We start from the raw sequence: 14,797 nt of genomic DNA on the forward strand, positions 1-14,797 counted from the left end.
CGCACAGCCAGTCCCAGCCGGGCCCGGAGGTGGGTGTCTCCGTGACGACCGCCCGGGCTCTGTGACGTCATAACCAGAGGCCATTGTGACATGGGGTCGACATCACCAGAGGCCATTGTGACACGGGGGTCCCCGCCCTGACCGTGGAGGTATTTAAGGAGCGAGAGCCCTGGGGTGCTCACTCCCAGGAGAGCAGCTTCTCAGGAGCAGCAGCTTCTCAGGAGCAGCAGCTTCTCAGGAGGCAGCATCTCACCTGGGTGCCCGTTGCGGCTCTTTGATAGAGGAGACCCAAGATGCCAACTGACAAGGAGGTGTCCTGCTCCTCCTCCTGCCCGCAGATCGGCCACAGCCTGGGCCAGCACACCCTCCAGAGCACCTGGGTCACCCCCTCGGTCCAGGAGCGCTTGCAGGACCACCATAAAGGTCCCCAGGAGGGGTCTGGCTGGCCTCGCAGCACCAACAGCGAGGCAGCAGCAGAGGCAGAGTGCCCGGCACCTGCCCCACAGGGCGCCACAGCCGACGACGCAGCTCTGTGGGACACAGCCCAGCGCATCGTCAGTGAGGCCGTGCGCAGGGCTGTGGCTCAGATCGTGGCAGCTGGCCAGGAACCAGAGGAACAGCAGGACCTGGCCCAGCACATGGACTTGCAAGATGAGAACAGCAAAGAGGGGTGCCAGGGCGGAGACACCATCCACAGCACCTGGATCAACCCCTCGGTCCAGGAGGACCTGCAGGATGCCCCTGCAGGTCCCCAGGAGGGGTCTGGCTTGGCCAGCACAGACACGGAGGCGGCAGCAGAGGCAGAGCGCCCGGCACCTGCCCAGGACAGCCCCACAGAGGACGATGTGGACCTGTCAGACATTGTGGAGTACATCATCAGTGAGGCGGTGCGCAGGGCTGAGGCTGAGATCCAGGGACCTGGCCAGCAACCGGTAGAACAGCAGGACCTGGCCCAATGCACGGATGTTCCAGTGGCAGCACCAGCACCTGCAGGACTTGAAGCCATTGAGGCTGATTTGGCAGGAGAGGATGAGGGACAGGCCAGCACAGCCCCTCTCGTCCCAGCTGCAAAGGAGGAAGAAGAGAACACGGTTTCTCCAGTGTCTGCAGAGCATGGGGGAGAGACCAGCGCAGACATCGCCTGCCCAGCGCAGGGCCCAGCTCCACGGCGACGGCCTTCCCGGTTCAGGAGGGCGCTCCGGGCTCTGCGCAGGGCTTTCCGCTGCAGCTGCACCGCGGCACAGCAAGAGGAGTAGAGCCGCGACCGCGGCGTTCACCTGTCCTGAGGACATGGTGCTGCCAGCCTCTGCTCGGCCTTGGATTGTTTTCAAAATCAATAAAGCCAAAAAAAAAAAATGACAAGTTTTCCCTCTGTGCTTCTCTGTTCCTGCTCCACCTCGGGACAAAGAAGGGTGCAGGAAATCTCTGTCCTCGGGGTGTCCCGGCCTTGGTTGCCGGAAGCCCTGGGCTGGTGCTGCCGCAAGCCGGCAGTCTGGCTGGATCCCCCTCAAGCTCCCTTCCCACCCGCCTGTCTCCAGTTCCAGTCCAGGACTTGGAACATTTGAGATCTATTGCCGACTTGGCCTGGTTGACCTGCACCGTACGGCATCCCCTTCGTCTCACAAGGAACCTGCCCATTGCGGGGGTGTTTCGGAGCACCTGCATGAGCTGATACAGGCGAGACCCTCCAAACCCGCATGTGGTCCCTCTCCTCCACCGAGGGTCTTCCAAGTCAGGAAGAGCCGGCTGCTCGCTCCCTTGCTGGAAATCTGAGCCATGACCCATCTCTGCACAAGGCTCTGATGCACAAGGCTGCCAGCGTCACGAGAGCACGTTCAGGCCTGAGACACCGGGGAGAAGCGCCGCAAACAGTGCTGGTCTTGACAAGAAATCCACCTGCTCAGAGCTTCGTCTCAGATGCGAGTTACTCTGCCCTGGGTTTCTGGGGCCCAGAAATGGAGGGGGGCTCAGGTATAAACCCAGTCAGCCAAGAGCCGCAGCAGCTGCTGATCCCTGTGTGGCGCATTGCAAACCAGCCATGGCTGTCTGTGGCTGCTGCATGCCCCGGGCTGCAGCCTTCGCAGCATCCTCCTCTTCCCCAGCACCCCCATGCACTGCACAGAACCAGAGCTGATTGCAATGGCTGGGGCAGCACCGGGCAGCAGCAGCATCTCTCTCCCCAGCCTCCAGCTGCCCAGTTGCCCTGCAGGGAATTTCTGCCGGGGAAGGGCAGAGTTGTATTGCGATCGGCCGGGGGCTCAGGACAAAGCACAGCACCGCCACGTCCCCGGAGCAGAGCCCTTCTTTTCCTGGCTTGGACTGGTGTATTCCTCCTGCTCACAGCGCGGTCCTTCTCTGGGATAAGGTGACGCCAGCACTTTCAGGGAAATTGGAACGTCATGATGGAGTGGACGTGAAACAGCCTCACTTCCCGAAAAGCCAAAGGAGTAAAACTGACATGGAACAAAGCAAGTAACTTGCCACAGCTGTCCAACCTGCGCTCCTCAGGCGGGAGGTGACCGGCGACATGTTCTGGTGCTGCGGGGCTGTGCCGCAACGAGTCAGTTGGGGCCATGGCCAGAAAGGTAGTGATGTACATCTAGAGATACCCACATCGTTCTGTGGGAAGCATCTGTTTCCTTGGCACGATTTGGAACACTTTTGACACACGGGACTTGCTGGGCCCTAAATCACAGCTGCATTGACTCCTCTAAGCCTCCCAGTTCCAATTCAGCAGGTGCCCAGTTCAAGGTGTTGACTCAGCAATGTGTACTTCACTTTAATCTGTATTATGTATTATGTATTATGTATTATGTATTATGTATCATGTATCATGTATCATGTATCATGTATTATGTATTATGTATTACCAACAGTAATTTGCCAACAGGAGGAGTTCTTGCTAAATTAACAGCAAAAGCCATGCTGAAAAATGCAAGGGAGCAATGAGGGAGGGCTGGAGTCGTGCTCGGGAGCTGTGTCTGTGCGGGAAGGTTCATGTGTCTCTCTGGGTAGTGCCCAGAGAGTTGGTCTGATCGCACCGCAGAGCTCCCGGAGACATCAATCTGTTTGCTTCTTTCCTACACCAAGCTTTAAAGGCTGGTTTGGATAGTCAAATGGGATTCAAACGTAACGTTCCTCCAAGAAGGCCTTGGGTGAGTCATTTCCCAAAATTCCAACCTCTTTTCCCAGGGAGGCTGAATTTCCTCCATAGCAATCAAATGATCAGGTTTTGCACAGAAGAGTTGCTGTGGTTCTAAGCGTCTTTATTTTGTCTATGCTGCCTTAAAGAAGCAGCTGATCTGCCTTTTGCTTTTGGTGATGGAAGTCGGGAATGGCCAGCGCTGTGCTTCATGTCAGGATGGTTTCATTCTCGAATTATTGAATCGTTTGCTGGATGCAACTAAAAGAACAACACCTCCATCTCTTCCAGGGCCCTGCTCTTTAGTCCGCTCTCAACATCACCAGCAAAGAGCTGCTGCTTCTCTTCTGCACGGGATGTTTGGACATCTCTTTGCTAGAGGGACAAGGTCCCTTTGATCAAGAGACTGAAGCAGAAGCATCAGAAATTGACATTCCTCCAAGTTTTCCCCCAGTGCCTCAAGTTCCAAAGCAAAGAGAAGGGCACTCACCCTTTATATATTTATAAACATTAATGAGGTCCCCCCTTAGTCTCCTCTTCTCCAAACTAAAGAGCCCCAGCTCCCTCAGCCTTTCTTTATAAGGGAGGTGCTCCACTCCCTTAATCATCTTCGTTGCCCTACGCTGGACCCTCTCCAGCAGTTCCCTGTCCTTCTGGAACTGAGGGGCCAGAACTGGACACAGTATTCCAGATGTGGTCTCACCAGGGTGGAGTACAGGGGAAGGAGGACCTCTCTCGATCTACTAGCCACCCCCCTTGTAATACACCCCAGGATGCCATTGGCCTTCCTGGCCACAAGGGCACAGAGCTGGCTCATGGTCATCCTGTTGTCCACCAGGACCCCCAGGTCCCTTTCCCCTACACTGCTCTCTAATATGTAATTTCCCAACCTATACTGGAACCTGGGCTTGTTCCTGCCCAGGTGCAGGACTCTACACTTGTCCTTGTTAAATTTCATCAGGTTATTCCGCGCCCAACTCTCCAGCCTGTCCAATTCCCGCTGGATGGCAGCACAGCCTTCTGATGTGTCACCACTCCTCCCAGCTTGGTGTCATCAGCAAACTTGCTGGCAGTCACTCAATTCCCTCGTCTAAATCGTTAATGAATATATTGAATAATATTGGCCCCAGTACTGACCCCTGAGGCACTCCACTAGATACTGGCCTCCAGCTAGACTCCGCACCATTGACTACCACTCTCTGGCTTCTCTCCTCAAGCCAGTTTGCAACCCACCTCACTACTCTATTGTCTAGACCACACCTCCTCAACTGAGCTGTGAGGATGCTGTGGGAGACTGTGTCAAAGGCTTTACTGAAGTCAAGGTAGACCACATCCACCGCTCTGCCATCATCCATCCACCTTGTTACATTCTCATAAAAGGCTATGAGGTTGGTCAAGCACGACTTACTCTTGGTAAAGCCATGCTGACTGCCCCTAATAACCCTCTTATCCTTGGTATGCCTTGAGATGGCACCAAGGAGAAGCTGTTCCATTACTTTCCCAGGGACATCAGCCATCAGATGTCATCAGAAAAGCAAGGTTGGTCTCTTCTCTACCCAACAGTTCCAGGCATTGCATGGACAAGCAGCACATCACACAGGGATCTTCACTCAGTCTCTTGATGATACAATCAACAAAAAGACCAAATACTTTCACAATATGCCTGGATACATTTAGTTTTCAAGGACAGCGTCCTCCAGGCACAGCAATGGTTCACATCAAAACACAATTAAAACTACAAAAGGAATTGAAGGTCATCGAGATAAGCTGTTGCTACTTCAGAAACAGCTAAAGGAGAATCCTAAATACTGTGAGACTACTACTGAACTTAGTAAGACAAGGTGTAGGTAGACCTGAGATGTCTCCGTGTCTTTGCATCAGATGTCACCCGCAAAGTCTTCCAGGCCTTTGTGCTTTCAGGCAGGACTCTGGAGGGCAACAACTGTGGTGGATGGGGATCAGTCCAGGGGTTTCATGAGCAAACTGCAGCCTTACCAGCCCTTGGGACCAGAGGGTTTGCATCCAAGGGTGCTGGGAGAGTGTTTTTCCCAGTTGATGCTGGTCTGGTATGAACCCAGAAAGAAATGCACTCAGACTCTGAGGTATTGTTTAAAGTGCTGTTCATTAGGTCTGGCTCTACAAGAGGGCTATCACAGAGGCAATCTGTGTCCCTCTGGATGGTGGAAACCCAGGTGGTGTAGCACTGAACAAGCTTCCGAACATCCACTGCCAGGAGGCACCCCATGTCTTGTCAAAGCACTGTGACATTTTTGGATGATATGAGGAGAGGTGGGACAGCTTGCTGAGCTGTGGTGTTTCAGCTGAAGGATACAGGGACTGCTGGAGAGAGTCTCAGGGAGGGTAGGACAGGGGGATCCCCCTGTGTGAAGGATTAGCTCAGATATATGGAGCTGCCCAATGACATGGGTTGATTTATCTTGTGTGAGGATGACAGAGAAGTTGGTGAGGATGACACTGTTTCGGCAGTGAGCACTTTGAAGATGTGATAGCAGAATTCCCCCATGGATACCGATGCAGAGTGTCTCCTGAGGAGGTGTGGACAGACAGGAAAAGCAGATTCAGCTCCAGCAGATCCCCACCACAGATGAGCTGTGTCCATCAGTGCCAGCCCCTCTCCTCAGACCAGAACAAGAGTCCTGCTCCAGCAACAGAGCAGCCTGACCCAAAGGAGTGTCTGCAGAAAGAGGTTTCTCTTCCTCCTGGATTCCTCCCTGCAGGCACAGAAATGCTCCCTTGCTCTTCTCCAGGGACATCCCTTTCCCCAGGTGAGGGTGTCCAGCCTGGCCCGGCCGGCTGGTCCTGGTTCCCTCCCTGTGCTCCCCACAGGGCCCTGAGCTGGCGATGCTGCTCTGCAGAGCGGGGGGCTGTGGTGCCCTGGGGCCATGGGCTGACTCTGCTCTGGCCACGCTGGTTGGGCTGGGAAACAGAGCCAGCTGGATGAGGATCACTGCTGCTGAGCCCTTGCCATCTTCCCAGCTGGCTCAGGAGCCCAGGACAAGGCTGGGCAGGACCATGGGGTGTCTCTCATGGCACCAAGGGCAGGGGAGGGCTGAACCAAGACGGTGTCCTGAAACATCCTCCAGTCTGACATCTTTTGGCATCCTGGCTCCTCACAGCCTGTCCTGGCATTGAAGGGCCCTTGTTACCCTGTGCCCTCCTCAGGTTCACCTCTTCCTCTGGGACACCTTGCATGATCACTCCTTTTACCAGGACTGTTTTGTTGAACCCAGCAGGCAGCTGAACATCACACACAGCCCTTCTCTTACTCCCTCCAGCCCAGTGGGGTGGGAGAGGGAATCAGGCAAGAAAGAAACATCTTGGGTTAAAATGAAGACAGTTTAATGAGACAGAAAGGCAAAACAATAACAACAGCAACAATAGCTACAATAGCTACAACAGCTACAACAAATATAATATAATAATGATAATAAATAATTATAGTAATAGTAATTATAATAATAACAATATTAGTAGTAATAGTAGTAATTGCAAAAATGGTAATAATAAGAGGAGATATAAACCAAGTCATGCACAATGCAATTGCTCACAACCCATCGAGCGACACCCAGCCAGATCCCAAACAGCGGTCCCCCAGATAACTTTTCTCTAGTTTACACACCAAGCATGACATCATATGGTGTGGAACAGCCCTTTGGCCACTTGGGCCAGCTGTCCTGCCTGTGCCCCTCCCAGCTTCTTGTGCATCTCCAGCCTCCGTGCTGAAAAGTCCTTGGTTTGGGATAAACATGGCTTAGCAACAACCCAAACATCCCTGTGCTAGCAACATTCTTCTCAGATTAAATCCAACACACCGCACTCTACCAGCTACTAGGAAGAAAATGAACTCTCTCCCAGCTGAAACCAGGACAGTGCCCCCCCTTATTCTGTACCATCTGTGTTGTGCCCGGGTCCCACACTCTCCAATACATTCCAGTTAATCAACAGCACTTTCCTATCTCTGGATATACACACAGATCTCACTCCTCAGTCTATAGGCCACACCTCTAAAATGTCCAATGAGTTCATGGGGTCCACGGCTTTGGGCTCCAGGGGTCATAAGAGTCTTTCAGGACAGGAGAGATGGTCTCTGCTGTTGGACTGTTGTGTCCTGTGTCCAGAGCTCGTAGCTGCTGTATCTGTCACAGCCAGGGACAGGGTGTGAGTCTGGGTGGGCAGCGAGTGGCACCTCAGGGAGATCCTCTGACAGTGCCTGGCAGCTCCACTCCTCTCCAGGACGCATCTGCCACTGCTGGTGGGACAGCGCCAGGCAGATCAGGCACAGACGTGTCCCTGTCTTTTGGGATGTGTGCGACCAAGAAGGGAGCTCTTCATCCAGGCCTTGGTACCTCACAAATCCCCCTGGGACCCTGAGCTAAACCCCAACCCCAACCACTTCCACTGACACCACTCCCTAAGACCTAACCCTAACACTTATCCATCCCTTACCCTGACCCTAATCCTAACCCCTGCACTTAAAACTTACCCTACACCTAGCATTCACCTAAAACTAACCATAACATTAACCCAACCACCACCCTAACCCTACCTCTTGCCCAAAATCTAACCTAAACCAAACCCCCCCTAACCCTAAAACTAACCCTAGTATAACCCAAAACCTAATCCTAACCCTAAACCTATACCTTCCCCTTACCTTAAACACTTACACTAAAACTAACCCTAACCCTAGCCTTACCCTAACTCTTACCTGAAATATCACCCTAATGTGACCTAACCCTAAACCATAACCCTAGCCTAACCCTAAAACTAACCCTAACCCATCATATTAACACTAGGCCTAAACCAAACACTAAACAAAACCAAGCCCTAACCCTAAATCCTAACCTGCAACTCTTACGACTGACTCTAACCCTAAACTAACCCTAATTCAAACCCTAACCCGTTATCCTAACCCTAAAGCTATCCCGACCCCTAACCCCTAAACCTAACCCCTTACGCTAATCCTAATGACTTACACTAACACTACCCCCTAACCACTCACCAGAACTGCAACCCGTAATGCCAACCCCAACCTCCATCTCCAATAGAAATCTAAAACCTAACTCTGACCATTCCACTATCACTACTGCCTAACGCTAACCCTAACCCTAATGCTAACCCCATCCCTAACTCTAACTAAATCTAAAGCTAAAACGTAATCCTAACTCTAACCCAAAACATAAAACTAACCTCTAACACTAACTACAACCCTACATTCTAACCTTCTTCTAAACCTAACCTAACTCTAATACTTACCCATAAGCCTAACTCTAACCCTAACCCTAGTCCTACCCTTCAACCCTAATATTAAAACCTAACCCTAACGGCTTACACTAACACTATTCCCTAACTCTGAAACCTAATCCTTAGCCCTAACACTAACTACATCCTAACACTAATCTAATCCTAACTGTAAACCTCATCCAAACCCCTAACCATAAGTCTAACTGGAAACACCATCCCCTAACTCTAATCTAACCCTAACCCTAAATCTAATCTGAAACTTAACCCTAATTCAAACCCTGAAACCTAAAACTAACCCCTTACCTTAACCACTTCCACTGACCCAACACTTACCGAAAACCTAATCCTTATCCTAAACCCTAACCCTGAATCTAATCTGAACCCCAAACCCCTGTCCCGAAACCTAACTCTACCCCCAATCCCAAACCCTAACTGCAACCCTAACCCATCATTCTAACCTTAACCCTATCCCCACCCCTAACCCTAGCCCCTTACAGTAATCCTAACCACTTAGAATAACGCTACTCCCTAACCCCTAACCCTAAATAAACCCCTACCACCAACCCTAACACTAACCTAAAACTAATCTAACTGTAACCCCAAGCGCTTACCCCAATTCTAACCCTAACTCCTAACCCTAAACCTAACCCTAAATGTAAATCTAACACTAACCACTAACCCTAACTCTAACCTGAACACTAACCAAACCCAAATGTAAATCCAAACCCTAACCCTAGTACCTAAACCTACTCCCAACCACTTTCACTACTCCGTATCCCCAACCCGTAACACTAACCCAACACTATTCCCTAACCCCTAACCTTAATCCTTACCTCTAACACTAACCCTAATACTAACCTTTACCACTAACCACATCCCTACCCATAAACTCTAAACCTAATCCTAATTAAACCCTAATAATAACCCTAACACCACCTCTAACACCTATCCCTAAATCTAAACCTCTAATGTTAGTCCAATCACTTACTGTAATCCTAAAGCAAAGGCTAAATCTAAGACCAAACTCTAACCCTAACTCTAAAACTAACTCAATGCCCTAACCCTGATTCTAACCCTAAACCTTAATCTAACCCTACCCCTAAATCTAACCCAAAAACTTAACTCTACCTGTAAGACAGCTCCGGAACCCCTAACACTAACCCTAATCCAACCATTACCCTAAACCAAATCCTAAAACTTAAGCCTAAATTTAAACTTAAATACTAATCCTAAACCTAATCCTAAAATTTAAGACAAAGCCCTAACTCTAACCCTAAGACTAACATCACATAAATAGAAATCCAAACCCTAACCTAACAATACGCCCAACCCATAATCTAATGCTAACATCAAACGCTAACTCTAACCTTTCTCCCTAACTGGTAACGCTACCCAATCACTGACTCTAATCTAACCCTAAAAGGAACTATAACCCTAAACCTAAGTCCTAACCACTTATCCTAGCCATAATTTTATCCTTCAATCTAACCCTAATTCTTCTCCCTAATACCTAAGCCTAAAACCAATCCCCTAAAGCTGACTCTAAAGATCAAACCTAAACCTTAACCCTAACCCTAGCCAGTAACCATCATTCTAAACCTCACCCTTACTCTAGCAACAACCCCTAAACCCTGAAACTAACCTAACTCTAGCCTCACCGCTAAACCTAATCTCCTATGCTAATCTTAACCATTTACAATAACATTACTCCCTAACCATGAACCCAAACCCCTATCTCCAACAGAATTCTAAAACCTAACCCTAACCACCTTTTCTAACACTACTGTCTAACCCCTAAACTTTAAACTAATCTAACCCTTACCCTAATCTTAATTATAATTCCTACCCCTAACTCTAAGCCCAACCCCTAACTCTAACCCCAAACCCCAACCCTTACACCTAATCTTAATTATAATTCCTACCCCTAACTCTAAGCCCAACCCCTAACTCTAACCCCAAACCCCAACCCTTACACCTCAGCTACTCCTAACTATGTCCACTAATGCTACTCCCTCAACCCTAAGCCTAACCCTAAATTCTACCCAATTATCTTCACCCTAATGGAACGCTAATGCAAACCCCCAACCCTAACTCCAACTCTAAACTTTATGCTTAGCCTTCTTACTGTAATCACAAATCTAAGCCTCAACCTAAAACCAAACTCTACCCCAACCCAAACCCAAAAGCCCTAACCTTAATTCTAACCCTAATCCTAATCAAACCCTGACCCTACCCCTAACTCTAACCCTAACCCTGACTCTAAACATAACCCTAACCCTAGCCCTGCCTCCTGAAATTAACCCCTAACCCTAACCACTTCCACTGACATGATTCTAATCTAACCCTAAAAGGAAGTATAACCCTAAACCTAAGTCCTAACCACTTATCCTAAACATAATCTTATCCTTCAATGTAACCCTAATTCTTCTCCCTAATACCTAAGCCTATCATCAACCCCCTAAAGCTAACTCTAACCCTAAACCTGACCCTAAACATAACCCTAACCCTAGCCCTACCTCCTAAAAACCCCTAACCACTTCCACTGACACTACTCTCGAACTCTAACACCAATCAAATCCTACCCCTAATACTTGAACACCTAACCCAAACCCCAATGCAAACACATACCCGAACCTCAAACCCTACCTCTCAGACTAATCCCTAGCTCCTAACTCTAGCACTAACCATAACTCCTCACCCTAAAGCCTAACTCTAACACATACCCCTAATCCTAAACCTCATCTAACTCAAACACAGTAATTCTAACCCTAACTCTGACCAGTTCCCCTACGTTTAACCCTATTTCTAACCCTAAATGTAACCCTTCCCCCTAACCCTAGCTCAAACCCCTAACCCCAAAATCTAACCCAACTCCCTAATTCCTAAGCCTAACCCTAACTGTAACTCCTAACACTTACCTTCACCCTAAATCTAACCCTAGACCTTAACCCTACCACGTAACCCTAACCTAAACCTCATATAACCCAAACACAAACTCCTAACCCTAACCCTTAATGCTATACTCTAACCTCTTGCCCAAAGTTTAATCCCAACTCTAAGACTAACTCTAACCCGAAACCTGACCCATAACCCTCACTCAAAACCCTAACCCCAAACACTAACCCTAACCATGCTCCCTAAGCCTATCCCAAACCCTAACCCTAACTCTAGCCCCTAACCCAAAACCTTATCTAACACTAACCCTCAACCTTATCTAAAACCTAACCCTTATCTAAATGCTAAACCTAAACAAAATTCTAACCCTAACTCTCAATCTAACTCTAACTTAACCCTTAAATTAAGCCCTAATTTTTACCCTAACTCTAACCTTTACTGTAAATCCTAACCCTAAGACTAAACCTGAAACCTAATGCTAACTCTAGCCCTAACCAAAGCCCTAACACCAAACCCGAACAAAAACCCTAATTTAACCCTAAGCCTAACTATAACCATAACCCTAAGTCCTAACTGCTTACTATAACCCTGTCCTTAACTCTACTTCTAACTCTAACCACAAAAACAAAGCCCTAACACTTATTCTAAACCTAACTCCTAAACCTTAACCCCAACCCTAGCCTGCAAGGCTCATTCTAAACCTCATACTTATTTCAACAATAACCCCTACACCTTAACACTAACCCAAATCCTATCCCTAAAACTAAAATTAATTCTTTTCCCTAAGGCTAAGTCTAACCCTACCTCTAATTAGAACTCGAGAACTAACAACTACCCCCAACCACAAACCCTAATCCTAACTATAACCCTAACCCCTAAACCAACCTGTAATCAAAACGTAACCTGAAACCTTACCTAATGCTAACTCTAACTCTACACCCAAACCCCTAACCCGTATCTAAGCCTCACCATACACCTTATCTCAACCTAACACTACTCCTAATCCCTAACTGGTAACTCTAATCCTGACCCTGTGCTTTACCCAAAGCCCTATCCCTACATCTGATGAAACACTAGCCCCCTCTGACGCTAATATAAACCTAAGCCTAACTCTAACCTGTAACACTAATTCTCAGCCTAACATATCCTCTAACCCTAGCCTCTAATCCTAACACTGAAACCTAAGCTTAAACACTAATCCTAACTCTAAACCTAACTAATACACGCTAGCCAAGAAACAATAACCAATAAATGATAACCCTAAGGAAAACTCTGATCCTGGTCCTAACTGCAGCTCTACCCCAAATTCCAACCCTTACTCTAACCATCTCTCTAACACTAACTCTTAACCCTAACCACTATCCCAAAGACTACCAGACCCCTAATCCTAACCCCAAACCCAAAATCTAACCATTTCCCTTATCCCCAAACCCTATCACTAACTACAATGCCAATTCCTCATCCCTAACCGTACCCTAATCCTAACCACTAACACTAACTCTAAACCTAAACTATAAACCTACCTCTAACCAAAACCCAACCTTAACTCTGTCCCTACCCCTAACCCTAACTACTTACCATAATACTCTTCACTAACCCCAAGTCTAACCCTAGCACCTAACAGCAAACTGTAACTCTAATCCTAATCCTAACTTTAACCCTATCACTAACTCAAACCCTAAACACTAAACCCTAAACCCAAGCCTTCATTCTAACCCTTACCCACAATCTGTAACCCTAATGCTAAACCTAATTCTAACCCTGAGCAGCACTCTTCTGTCTCCTCCATCTCTTCCTTTTCTTCCTCTTGAGGGGGCAGATGGGCTCCGTGTCCAGACAGGTCCTGGAGCCTGACACTTGCACCACGGGCCTGATCTTTTGGAGCTGACAGCCGGGTGCCTCCCTGCCACCGCTGGGACCCTTGCCTGCCACCTCCTTCCCCGCAGGGGACACTGAGCCCTCCTGTGAGATTCTTCTTCTTCTTCCCTGGGGTTGGAGACTTGGTCCTTGTCCTTCACAGCCAGAGCACAGGGGCTGCTGTCTGCTCCACGGTGCTGCTTACACTGACACTTTCTGGAGGAACCAGGGGTGACCTGGCTGGGCTACTTCTCGCTGCTGCAGGAGGAAGGTGGTGTGAAGGGTGGGCAGTGGAACAGCTGGTCACGGGGAGGCTGGGAGCCAAAGGGCTGAGCTGAGGATGAAGCTGAAGGTCGGCTTTTCATGATTTGGCCAATGGAGAGCAGATGAGGACAGCCTGCAGAACAGGAAAAGAGGCTGACATGGTCTGAAGGCCAGGTCAGGAGCAGGAGCCCCCTCTTCCTCCACACTCCACGGTGCACAAGCACAGCACCCAACTGCTACCACCTTAGCCAATCCAAGAGAACAGGAGAGGTGGCTGCTGAAATCACTGCCCCGGGCCACCTGCCATGTCAGACAGTTGCCTCGTGGACTACTGGCCTTGCTGCCGTGCAGGAGCCTGGGAGCGACTGGCACCACTTACCTCGACTTGCCAACAGGCCAAGGAGTTGGGGTGGGTGGTGTCCATGGGGTAGGTGTGGTTGGCAAATTGTGAGTGAGGTGGTGTGCAATGGTCACTTCTGCTCGCCTTCCACAGGATGCTGCGCTGCAGTTATTAATATGAAAAAAAACAACAAACTTGGTGATCTAAAGAAAAGAGGTTTCCATGAGCCGAGAGAAGAAAATAAGAAGGCGAGCCCAGAGAAAAAGGAAGGGTAAAGACACAGAAGGGGAGAGGAAAGTGGGGGGTGGTCAACAAATCAGAAGTGTTTTCTCTTAGAAGCAGAAACGAAAAAAGGAAGGAAGGACATTTAAACAGAAACGCCAGCGCACTGTCCTGAGCCCTGGTTGCACAGCGGCGCCCAGAGGGCCGGTCCCAGCCCCTGCCTGGGGAGGAGGAGACTCTGCAGCCTCCAGCTGGGGAGTCACCTGCTCCCATCGCCCCAGGGGACAAGACACTCCGAGAAGATTGGGGAGGCCACCCCGCTCCAGGGACTGGAACAGCTGCCCCTCTGTCCTGAGCAAGAAGACAGGAGGCGTCTCTCCAGCCTTAATCAGGGATGGGAACAACAGCGGGGACCTGGCCCTGTACCCCAAACCAGAGCAACTGCTGCAGCCCTGGGGCTGAGGGGCTCTCCCTGTCTGCCTCCAGCTTAGCAAGACACCCAGCATCCAGTCTACACTCTCCTCAACACAATCTCCAGCTCAGAAGACACAAGGCACCTGTCGAAGACTCCAGGCAGAAGCTCAGACTCACTTTTTGGCAGAAAGCACCAGCCTCATGGCTGGTGGTGGTGACATGGTGATGTTCAGCTCCAGAGCAGCACTGGCCAACAGGGAGGATTTCAATGTTGCCAGTTTGGAGTCTTTGGGTGCAGCCACCTTGGTGCTGGAGCCAGTAGGGAGGTCCATGCCACAGCCTGATTCCTGAGAGGTGCAGAAGCTGCTGGTTCCACCCTGGGCCTTCTGGGACGCTTTGGG

The sequence above is a fragment of the Columba livia genome, unplaced genomic scaffold (assembly GCF_036013475.1).
Source record: "Columba livia isolate bColLiv1 breed racing homer unplaced genomic scaffold, bColLiv1.pat.W.v2 Scaffold_153, whole genome shotgun sequence".
In the NCBI taxonomy this organism is placed as follows: Eukaryota; Metazoa; Chordata; class Aves; order Columbiformes; family Columbidae; genus Columba; species Columba livia.